At 47.3% G+C, this 12,620-nt stretch overlaps 1 protein-coding gene across 1 annotated transcript in view; it reads right to left on the bottom strand.

Moving 5' to 3' along the window:
* The window catches only part of PTPN13 (protein tyrosine phosphatase, non-receptor type 13), a gene marked incomplete at its 3' end in the record, with an annotated part of 206,803 nt that extends 196,006 nt beyond the window's left edge, over window positions 1-10,797 (bottom strand). The window contains exon 1 of the mRNA XM_015416359.1: window positions 10,551-10,797. The remainder of the gene's footprint in view (window positions 1-10,550) is intronic.
* Window positions 10,798-12,620: the final 1,823 nt, after the last annotated feature.

The raw sequence follows: 12,620 nt of genomic DNA, 5'->3' as shown, positions 1-12,620 counted from the left end.
CTGCTGAACGTCTTTGCAGGAATCGGTTCTACACTGACTATTGCAGATTCATATATGGGTTTCTTTGAAGTACATGTAAGGTACTTCAAGTGCTAGATATGCAAGCATAAATGTGAACACCAAGTAAGGACAAATTTGTGTTTGCAACTGCAAGCATCAGATACAATTATAAGGAAGCTAGATTTGGTTGAATATTTTGCTCCTTTCCATATAATGTGTGAAAACAGAAAAAACAGACCTGTTGAGAGAACACTGATTTATACAAGTTTCACAACAAGCAAATGCCTTCCTTTACCTTTTTACGTAAGCCTTTATCTTAAAGTACATCTTATGTGTAAAAGCTACAGACTGCTGTCTAGAAGTGGGGGAGGAATTTCTTCATGGAATGCAATTCACTCTAGATAGATTGGTGCATTGGCTTGCATGAAAGATAATTTGGATTGCTTAACAGCATGCAAGAAACTGCAAAATGAGTTTTTCATATTTCCTTATTGCCTTTTCTTAAATGAGGCAGACTGGTTTTTGAAAACACAACTGGAGTTCAAATAGTTGTGTTAAAAGTAAAACAGGAGGCTGGTTCCCATATAACTTTTGCCTCCATGCAGGAGTTTCTGGATACCTTCTGGAGGTGGCACACCAATGAAAAGCACCGTCAGTACATGTTGGCATCCTCTCATGAGGAGCTGTCCAAAATCCCTAGAACATTCCTGGAATACCGGGAAGGTGTTTGGATCAGATACTTGTCCCCAGCAAGACTTGCTCAGAAAGTAATCCACGAAGGCAACCTGAGAGAGAAGAAGTTCACAAACAGCCTTAGATCTTTTCTAAAAATGCCCCCCCCCCCATCAGGTTTTCATTTCTCATAATCATGCAAGTAGGGAAACAAAAACTAGTATTAAAGGTAAAGGTTCCCTTGCTCGAAAGCCAGTCGAATCCGACTCTAGGGTTGCAGTGCTTATCTCCGTTTCAGAGCCGAAGAGCCAGCACTGTCCGAAGACGTTTCCATGGTAATGTGGCCGGCATGATTAAACACCAAGGCGCACGGAACGCTGTTACCTTCCCACCGAAGTGGTACCTATTTATCTACTTGCAATTTCTTGCTTTCGAACTGCTAGGTTGGCAGGAGCTGGAACTAGAGACGGGAGCTCACTCCGTCATGCGGCATACTCGGGTCTCGAACTGCTGAACTACTGACCTTCCACAGCCTGCAGTTCAGTGTCTTAACCACTTGCATTTCTGTCTCCATGATGTTCACATTTATAATGCAATTCTATGCACTTATTTATGATAAGTTTAGGGCTACATAGTGTTTATACTCCCTTCTACTGATTTGGCTGTGAGGATAGAATAAGGCAGGGACCACCATGTGTGCAGCCATGAACTCCTTAGGGAAAGGACAGGAGAACAGTATACTAAATAGACTGACAGAAATAGGAAAAATGGAAGAAGTTAAAGAGCTGCCCACACTGTTGACTTGATCTGAAACCACCCCCACCCCAGCTTTTATTTAGCAATAAAACACATGCTGGAAAGTAAATCACGGATATTCCAGCATTTCTACTCTATTCTGCTTAAAATTTTGCATCCCTCCTTTCTGCTCTTACAAGGGCTACCAAGGCAGCTAACAACATACAAGATAAAGTCACATTTTACAACCATTAAAATCAACCCCTCAAACACAAATGATTAAAACAATTAAAAATAGAATTAAAATACATACAAAAGATAAAAAAACAGTCATTAGGTTAGGAAGGAGGGATATTTGAGGGAATGCCAACAAAACAAAGCAGTTTCTTACAGTTCGGCTCTTTGTGATCCATTTTTTTATGGCTGCCATACTGATCATTGCGAAAAATTCTGCTGTGGGGGGGGGACTCCTGCTCACACTTACAAACTGAAAAAGCTCAAGCAAGAAAGAAGAAGCTTCTATCTCAGGGTCTGACACATTCCAGGCACCATGGCATCTAGCAGTTTCATTGTGGCACCTAGTATTTTCATCAGTCATTGGCTGATATTGCCTCTTGGTGATTCTCTTAGAAAGCATCACTGTTACAACATAAAATCCTGAAGACTAAAAAATAAGTCTGGTTTCTAAATCTGGGGGGCGGGGCCCTCCTCCTAAACCTGAAGAAAATTTTGTCTGGGCCTGTTAGATCTAACCACTTTGTTCTGAAGATGGAAAGGCATTCCCTTCAAGGAAAGACGGGATGTTGATTTCCATTGAGTCTCCCTTCCCACTGAAGACTCCCACATTACCCCTCAACTAATCTTCACGGACCACTGACTCCCCCAGAAACAAAATTTCAGTGGGCTAGACAAGGAGGAGAAGGAGAAGAAGAGTTGGATTTATACTCTGCCCTTCAGTTGGAGTCTCAGAGCAGTTTACACTCTCCTTCCCTTCCTCTCCCCACAACTGACAATCCTGTGAGGTAGGTGTGGCTGAGAGAGCTCTGAAAGAACTGCTCTTGAGGGAACAGCTCTGAGAGAACTTGTGACTGACCCGAGGTCACCCAGCTGGCTGCATGGAGAATCAAACCCAGTTCACCAGATTAGAGTCTGCCACTCTTAACCACTACATCAATCTGGGGATTAGGAAAATTCTACTCCACAAGCAGATCTTATCAGATACCAAGACAGTGAGAAACAGTGCTCCTTGAGTCTCAACATTTTTTTTCCTGAGTCCAGAAGAGACGACACAATAGGAACACAGGCCTGTTTAATATTTCTGCAAATGTATGTTTACCTAGTTTGTTACTGGAAGAAACACATCACAATTATTGTGATTTGTTCATGGGGGGGGGGTCTCATATTTCTTCTGTACTTGCCTAAGTGCATGGCTCAACTGCCTCCTTTTTGTCTTGTTTCGGTCATGAAAAGTAACCACCAGCTTTGGCAATATGTAAACAGTGCATTTGTGGTTCCATAAGAGTTGGTCTTGAACAACGGAGCATTAAGCCGCAAGTCAAAGAATTACATGCGAAAGGGGCCAAAGTCAATGAAGACATTTCTAGACCTTTAAATGCAGTGCTTCTTGCCAGCTAGCTTATTTTCCAGTCCTAATACCAGGGTCTTTAATTCTGGAAGCCTTTGTTCTTCTCTAATCCAAACTTCTGCACTGAATGGGAAGACATGTCAAATCCCATCTATCAACGCTACGTTAGCAGACAAACCACTAAAATAATGACTGAAATATTTACACTTTTTGTCCATGTGCCAATTCCATAGCAAGGGGCCAGGAAACAGACTAGGCTTGTAACACAAGGCAGATATTGGCTCAGTTCAAAAATATGACATCCATGGTTTATTTTAACTATGGTTTGTTTGTGCAGCATTCACAGGTGGTTGGTTATTGGGTTATCACTGCACAAGGCGAGTTGTTCACAACTTAGACTGCCTTGTCCACACAAGTGCGAATAATGGCCACATTTCCACAATAACACAGTATCCAACAGCATGTGCGTGCAGGCCAGGAGTCAACTCACAGACAATTGCTCAAATCCTAGGGTGCTTCTGGCATCATTACCTTTGCCCTGGCTGGGCTTCTCATATGAGTACATATGGGTAACGTGAAGGAACAAGCCAGAATGAAGCCAGGCTTGTCTACACATCAAATAAGACTATCGTTAAAGACAGCTGACTGTGGTTTATAAACCAGCCTTCAGACCATGGTTTGATGGACCTTAGTGGTGGGAAGTGCCATCAAGTCGCATACAACTTATGGCAACCCCATAAGGTTTTCAAGGCAGGAGATGTTCAGAGGTGGTTTTCCATCACCTGCCTCTGCACAGCAACCCTGGACTTCCTTGGTGGTCTCCCATCCAAATACTAACCAGGGCCAACCCTGCTTAGCTTCCAAGATCTGACAAGGTTGGGCCATCCAGGGCACAGTACCCTGCAGTTAGACAATCATATGAACTACACTTAAAATAAGAACATAAGAGAAACCCATCCAGTCCAACACTCTGTCACACAGTGGCCAAAAATACCAGGTGCCATCAGGAGGTCCAGCAGTGGGGCCAGGAAACCAGAAGAAGAAGAAGAAGAGAAGAGATTGGATTTATACCCCGCCCTTCACTTGGAGTCTCAGAGCGGCTTACAAACTCCTTTCCCTTCCCCTCCCCACAACAGACACCCTGTGAGGTGGGTGGGGCTGAGAGAACTCTGACACAAACTGCTCTTTTTCAAGGACAGCTGTGCCAGAGCTTGTGACTGACCCAAGGTCACATCAGCAGGTGCAAGTGGAGGAGTGGGGAATCAAACCCGGTTCTCCCAGATTAGAGTCCACACACTTAACCACTACACCAAACCACTACACCAGAAGCCCTCCCACTGTTAGCCCCCACCCCCAAGCACCAAGAATACAGAGCATCACTTGCACCAGACTGAGAGTTCCTATCTATACCTTGTGGCTAATAGCCACTGATGGGCTTCTGCTCCATATGTTTATCTAATTCCCTCTTGAAGCCATCCATGCTTGTAGCCACCGCCACCTCCTGTGGCAGGGAATTCCATGTGTTAATCACTCTTTGGGTGAAGAAGTAATAAACAAACCAGGGATTCAAACTGTCAATGAACTGAGTATCACAGTTAACGCTTGGCCTCAATATAGAATTTGTCAGATCAGGGGGAATGGGGTGATTGGGGAGGGGTGCTTCATCTAAACTCAGTAATTGTGCCCTGCTAATAACTCCCACTGAGTCATCATCCCCCCCCCCATTAATAACATTAGCATTAGAAAGAAAACTTAGGAAGTCTCTGTCCCTCCCAGTGTTCTGTTTGGCCCAATATTCCTCTTCTCCTAACCTTTCAGCACAATCAGCTTCTTTCTCAGGAAAAGCATATCTGTTCCACAGAGTCTCTGCACTTTTTTCCTACCTTTTTGATGTGGGGAATAATCAGAGGCAGCTGCAGGTTAGAGAAAAAGTGTTTCTTCTCTCAATGGTTATTGCGATTGCTGCATGATAGCCGCCCTGAGCCGTTCGCGGGGTGGACGGGGTATAAATATGATAAATAAATAAATGAAATGAAACACCAAGTGCCACAGACATCCACCACTGAACACTGCTTGGGACAGAATTCCTAGCGAACAACTGACCTCAAGTTACCCCCCCCCTTACACACAAACACCCACACATACACACCACTTTTGTTTCAATCCAGTTTCAATCCAGTTTCCTCCGCTGCACGAGCACATCCAGCAAGATTTGTTATTGTGAGGACAGGAAATTACCACTGGATGAACTTTTTGTTTTCATTTTGTTTTTGTGTTTTTTTAATTCTTCAGAGACTGCATTCTCCCCTGTGGCTCAAACCCTGTATGACAACATGAATTTAGCCAGTTGTTTAAGGGATAAACAACCCTGTCCCTAGTCACAGAGACAATGAGATCTGCTCCCTCACTTCTATATACAAAATCCCTCCACCAATAAAAAAAAAAATTGCTTGCAGGAGTTTTATACAGAGTATCATGCAGAGCATCATCCAACAGGTAAAACGCGCTTGCACACTTTCAGCGATTGTAAGAGCAACCCTAGCTTTAGCTAGCATAAATCCAAACTAAGGGCTGACTCACAGGTGATATTCCTTGTGGCCGCCACTGATGACCACACTTACGTTTCCATAATGATGCAAGCAGTGGGTCCCTGGAGTCATTTCAGGTCACCAAAAAATCAGTGCAGTGGGGGTGGGATTTAGCCCTGTTTCCCCACCGTCCCTACCTTAACTCTACTCTCATGCGCCTGGGAATTAAATTCGCAAAGGAGAGCTCTCAGCAAGGTAAAAGGTAAAGGTTCCGTTGCTCGAAAGCCAGTCGAATCCGACTCTAGGGTTGCGGTGCGCATCTCCGTTTCAAAGCCGAAGAGCCAGCGCTGTCCGAAGACGTTTCCGTGGTCATGTGGCCGGCATGACTAAACACCGAGGTGAACAGAACGCTGTTACCTTCCCACCGAAGTGGTACCTATTGATCTACTTGCAATTTCTGGCTTTCGAACTGCTAGGTTGGCAGGAGCTGGAACTAGAGATGGGAGCTCACTCCATCATGCGGCAACCCAGGTCTCGAACTGCTGAACTACTGACCTTCCACAGCCTGCAGTTCAGCGTCTTAACCACTAGAGCCACCGCAGCTCCTATGTAACTGTAACTTCAATGCAAATTTAAGATAGGCTGTCAGCAAAAACCTAGTCTCACCAAATGCACCCAAGGCTTTTATACCGTGCAAATTGGCCTGATTTGTTTACAAAGAGAAATGCTAGATTTCTGACCTTGTGTTTCTTCTCCTAATACAGGAGTGGGGCATCTGCAGGGACAATTACTGAGTGCTTAACAATAAAGTCGCCTTACACTGAAAAAATAAATAAATAAAAACAGGACCATCAGGGTCAGACTGGCAGCAGCTCTCCAGGGACTCAGGCAGACATATTTCACATCACCTATAACCTGTTTCTTCTAACTGGAGATGCTGGGGATTGGACCTGGGACCTTTTGCATATGAAACAGATGCTCTGAGACACAGCCCCTCCCTGCTTTTAAGGCAGTGTGAGTGTGCTCAGGGGCTAACTCCACAAGAGAAACCACCTTACTCTGAGTCAGAACACTGGCCCATTTACTACTGTCCACTCCAACTGCTGCGGTGGCTCAAGTGGTTAAGACGCTGAACTGCAGGCTGTGGAAGATCGGTAGTTCAGCAGTTCGAGACCCGAGTGTGCTGCATGATGGAGTGAGCTCCCGTCTCTGGTCCCAGCTCCCGCCAACCTAGCAGTTCAAAAGCAAGAAATTGCAAGTAGATAAATAGGTACCACTTTGGTGGGAAGGTAACAGCGTTCCGTGCACCTTGGTGTTTAGTCATGCCGGCCATATGACCACGGAAATGTCTTCGGACAGCGCTGGCTCTTCGGCTTTGAAACGGAGATGAGCACCGCAACACTAGAGTTGGACTCGACTGGCTTTCGAGCAAGGGAACCTTTACCTTTACTCCGACTGGCCGTAGCTAGCCAGGATCTCAGGCAGAGAAAGGTCTTCCCTTGAACACCTAACATCCTTCTGAATGAAACACATCTGCCCTACTACTGAACCTCCTTTCCTTGACCCACAAATGCACCTAAAAAGAGTCAATGGCTTTCCTTAAAACACACACACCAACTTTGGGAGGGGAAAATTTGGAGCAGAGAACCAGCAAGTTGGAAGGTGGCCCTTAATTGTTTCTTTCTCTACACCTAAGGGAAGAAAGGTTGGGACAGAGAGCCTTCAGGTGGGGAATAACTTAAGTATTTCCTGTCCGCATTTTGCTTCCTTACTTCCAGTTTCTCCCTCTGGAAGCAGCTTTTCTTTTCAAAAGTATCAGGACTCTTGTGTCCCATGTTAGCCCCCCCCCCCGCCACCCTGAGACGGGCTAGACTTTAGGGGTCTGCGGATAAAAGTCAAAGATAGGCCACGTGAGATGAAGAGAACCCTGGCAGCAATAGCAGAGGGTATGTGAGGAATTCTATGGCCAGTGCATACCAAAGTTTGTCAACACAGAAACAGCGAAGATGATAATCTTCCTGAGCATGGACAGGATGCTTCTACCACACAACTGACTACCAATGGCTATGAGAGATACATGGGGACAAGGCTTCTGGCACTGGTTTCCAAGGCTGCGATCACACACGAAATAATCCACTTTCAATGCACTTTCCAGCTGGATTTTGCCAGTAATCCAGTTGGAAAGTGCATTGAAAGTGCGTTGGAAGTGGATTTTTTAGTGTATGTGATCACAGCCCAAGAAGCCCAAAGTCCAGTCTCTTTTGCCCCAACACCACATTTGTCTGATGGGTACAGAAGACAGGTCCTTTTCAGTGGCAGCCCCATGTTTATGGAAGAACCTGCCCAGGGTGATGCCCCTGGCTCCCGCACTCTCCATCTTTAGGAAGCCGCTAAAGACACTTTTATTCATGAAGACATTTGATTAGTACTTCTGCCTACTGGTAGTTTTAAATTATTGATTTTAACTAGGTTTTTTAAAAAATATATATATTATTACTTGCATTGTAAGCCTCCTTGAATTACTATCAAGGCAGAAAGGCGGCTGATATGTCTGAAATAAATAAATATTTCTTAAATAAGAAAGTAAGTACCTAGAGATGAAGACTGATGGCCAAGTTCAGACGTGGGTTCAGATCCCCACACCACCAAGAAATTCACTGGATGATCTCAGACCAGCTGGACTCTCAGACTATCCCTACCTCACAGGGTTGTTGTAAGAACAAAACGGGGGACAGAAGAACCATATACACCGCTTTGAGCTTCCTGGCAAGACCCAAATGTACTCAATGCATTGATCTGAACACCGCCAGAAACAAAAAAATACACCCCACCCGACTCCCTTGTCAATTAAGTCTGCAAACCCTAATGAGGGGTTGTTGTTTTTTCCATTTGAAAATATGTCTTGAATTTCTCCAGATGCAAACAGTCAAAACACCAGCAGAGGGTCTGGCAGCAATCTGGTGTCTCTGATTAATCCAGTCACGCTGCAACCACAACCCATAACCACGCCAGGTTCCTAGAGTTGGGGAAACACATCAAGCTCACACCACTCCATAAAGGTGCTTTAGATGCACCAGCAGCTGCCAACCAGCTCCAGCCCCACAGCTTCAGACGCCCTACATATTAGCTCTGGATCCACCCATCACACAAAACCGGTTGCTCCGTTTTTAAATTCCCAACAAACCAGAGTTGTACAGAGCTGCTCCTGGCAGTTCTCTGTGAAGTCACTGCCTTTGTTGTTTCAAACATGCAATTTAGAGAGGATGACACACTTGCCAATATGAGAGAGATTACGCTGTGGTTTTGCGGAGGTGTTGATCACAGGCAGATAAATATCAAAATGAAACCCGTATAATTTCTCATCACTCCCCAGTAGATTCCTCCTTCGATTCCCCCCTCCTTCTCCCACAATTGCCCCGTGTCTCTACTTCTCCACTGACTTTACTCCAGAGTCAGATGATTTACAGTGCAATCCCCTGCAAAGTTACTCTAGTCCAGTGTTCCCTCTAAGCTGAGTTAGTGAGAGCTAGCTCACAGTTTTTTAGCCTCCAGCTCACACATTTTTGCCTTAGCTCAGGAAGGAGGGCTCCAGAGCAAACTGACTGATGCAGCAGCCAAATCGCCTGCTCACAACCTTAATGCCAGTGGCTCACAAAGTAGAATTTTTACTCACAGGACTCCACAGCTTAGAGGGAACACTGCTCTAGTCTAACTGGAATAAGCCCACATCTTAAAATTTAAGACTGAAAGCTGGCATGCCACAGTCTTCCGAAAAAGGTTTGGCAGAAAGTGTTAACGATTCTTCTTGTAATAAAGTCCAGGTGTCTTAACTTTCAGGTTTAATTATTATTCCAAAAAGAATTCTCCACATTCACTGCTTCGTCAGCCTCGGAACTTCAGCTATGAGGATTCTGGGCAGGAAATAGCGGGACACCATAATCACAACAGAAAAACAGCTTGCAACAAATGGCATAGACTTTCCCCCTCTTGCCTTGCATTCTTCAGAGGAGACACCAGTTTTTCCACAACCATGAAAAAGAGAGAGGACACACACACAGGCCTGCTGTTTGAAAGAAACAGAGATACAAAATGGAGCATTGGGGGGGGGGGGAGAGAGATATACCCAATTTCCCCCACCTCTTCTCTCCAGCAGGCACATCTTCAGGGAAGTATCTTTACAGTCCCCAAACTTCTCCTTTACAACTTCATCCATACGCTCCTCTCAGCTCGAAGAAAAGCCACACGTGCTTCTCTCGCCACTCCGGCCTCCCAGACTTTCCCAACCCGAAGAGGGATGTAATTATTACATACAAAATTCCCTATAGGGCACTTCAATACGGAAATTGATGTTGTAGCACTCCAAAAATCACCGCCTGGGACACCTTTACCTTGTTCGCCCCTTCCAAATAAGAGCACTTCTGGCGGTTCGCTTCCCAGGTCAGCCCCCCCCCCACCTTCACCACCAGTGTTCCCTCTAAGCTGAGTTAGTGTGAGCTAGCTCACAATTTTTTAGCCTCCAGCTCACAGATTTTTGTCTTGGCTCAGGAAGGATGGCTCCAGAGCAAACTGATTTATGCAGCAGCCAAATTGCTGGCTCACAGCTTTAAAGCCAGTAGAATTTTTGCTCATAAGACTCCACAGCTTAGAGGGAACATTGTTCACCACACAGGATGCCCCCACAGGACTCCCTTCCAAGCCCTGCTGTGGGGTATTTGCTCCCCCTTTCCCACAGCGGTTCCAGCCCAGCTCTTCACTTTCTCCTCCTGCAGACCTCAGGAGGGGAGGGGGGGAAACCCTCACTCATAACAAACACAAAACCCCTTCAAAGTTTCCCTGAATTGCATCCGTCAGCAATACCAGCGTGCGCCCAAGGACCCTCGCCTTAGGGGTAGCCACACGCCTGCGGGGAGGAAGGAGGGGGGCTGCGAGACGTCCACGGTCCCCCCCTTCTGCTCCCCCAACGATAATGGTTAGGTACAAAGAAAGGTGGAGGGGGGAAACCAACCCTTTCCCATGCAGACTGAACTTACCGGCCGCTTTGAGTTAGAGACTCGATCCTGGCGTGCTGCTGGCAAAGGGGGCTCTCGCCTCTCTCCCCCACCACGGGGCGAGCTGGAATCTGCAAAGGAGCCCCGGCTGGGGGGGGGCACAACATCTCCTCCCGCCTGCTATTTTGCAAGCCCGGGATCCCCCATCGCCCGCCTGCCTGCCTGCTGCCGTCCCCTTTTTGTTTGGCCAGGAGGAGGAGGAGGTGGTGAGGCAGCTCCAAGCTCGCTCTTGCTCCAAGCCTCTCTCTCTCTCTCTCTCTCTCTCTCCTTCGCCTCCTTTGCTTGGAAAAGCTGCCCGGCTCCGCGAGAATAATAACAACGATAAGCACAGGCAGGGAGGGTCGACGATGCGAGCAGGCAGGGGGCTCGGCGGGGTGAGTCCACCCCCCCCCCTCCCCCCCTGCCTCAGGCCAGGCAGCTCCCGGGAGCGTTGCGCGCGTCTCTACCGCTGCCTCTCCAGGGCTGTAACCATTGTAACCAGCCGCGAAGCCTCCCTCGCCTGCCACTCAGCCACTCACGCCCCTCTGGCATCAGGGAAGCTGCTGACACAGGCGGGTTGGGATCCCGTCTCGCCGTCCCGCCCCGTTCTGGGGCCCTGGCAGGTCTCTGGTTACTAAGCCAACCTTCAGGCCTGCTTGCTCGTTGCCGCGGAGAGCCGCTTTCTCCAGAAAAGCCTGTTGCAAGAGCTCGTCTGGGCGCTTCCCCCCCCACCCTCTTTTTCTCCCCCCGCACTTTGCACGATTCCTGCACGCGTCCGTATTAAGGAGACGGCGTTTGCAGGCGGAACCTCTTGTTTACACGCAGAAGGAAGATCCCTCCGAAGTTAGTAGTGGTGGCGCTCCCCACCCCTGAACAAAATGTCTTGTGACAGGGTCCAGCCTAACACTTTTGAATTTTTGCTCTGGGCATAGTCTGTCTAACCCTTTTTTTAATTTTTATTCTAGGCATAACTTTTTACGGACTGGAGGGACCCATTTTATCAGAGGGAGGTAATGGGTATTCACTGAACAGCCGTTTATATATGAAGTTCTAGAATTACTCCCAGGTGAGTATGTCTAAGATGTGTAGCCCTGATACTTGGTGGTGGAAAGTGCCATCGACGACCCTGCAGGGTTTTTAAATCAAGAGGGGTTCAGAGGTGGTTTGGTGTTGCCTGGCTCCGCGTCATAGTGCTGGTATTCCTTGGAAGAGGTGGTTTTCACACCCTGCCCTTCACTGCCAGAAGGAGGTTTGGAGCAGCTTACAATCACCTTCTCTTCCTCTCCCCGCAACTGTGAGGTAGGTGGGGCTGAGAGGACTCTGGGAGAACTGTGGCTGACCCAAGGTCACCCAGCTGGCTTCATGTGGAGGAGTGGGGAATCAAACCCGGTTCTCTGGATTCGATTCAGCCACTCCTAACCACTACACCGCAGCTGGCTCTCCCATCCACATATTAGCCAGGTCCGACCCTGCTTAGCTTCCGAAATCTGACAAGATTGGGCTAGCCTGGGGTATTCGGCTCAGGGCGGTCCTCATATTTAACATTGCTACTTAACATTGCTGAAAGCACATCCTTTTTATTATTCACACGCCGGCCTGAGTTATGAGTTGGAAGCAGGCTGGAAAGGAAGAGGCCAGAGCTCCTGCTTTGAGCCCCTGAGGAAGGCAGTACCAGTAAAAAAATGTAAATTATTTTCACCTCTGCCTGTCAGTTAGGCTAGCATTATTATTATTATTCGAAAGTGGGTTATTATTATCATTTCAGCCGCTTCAGGGAGAGAAGTCTTCTCTTTCCATTGCCACCAGCTGGCATAGATTGGTCTGCTCTTGAAGTTCAGCAGTGCAGAGACAGAAGGATATCTGGAAGGACCAGGCCTGCTGTGCAGCCATGCGTGCGGTAGGGAGGATGATCAAGTGCAAATGGGTCCATGGGGTTGCAGGGAGAATAGGGCTGAACCCACACATGATTGAGGTTTATAAGATTACAAGGGGCGGACCCGCGATACTCGCGGGGGGGGGAGGCAGAGGAGGAAGCAGCAGGAGGAGGTAAGTCCCCCCCATCCCGCCGGTTCC

Source organism: Gekko japonicus, unplaced genomic scaffold (assembly GCF_001447785.1).
Source record: "Gekko japonicus isolate JY-2015 unplaced genomic scaffold, Gekko_japonicus_V1.1 scaffold1212, whole genome shotgun sequence".
Taxonomy (NCBI): Eukaryota; Metazoa; Chordata; class Lepidosauria; order Squamata; family Gekkonidae; genus Gekko; species Gekko japonicus.
This window is presented reverse-complemented; position numbering and strand designations above follow the sequence as displayed.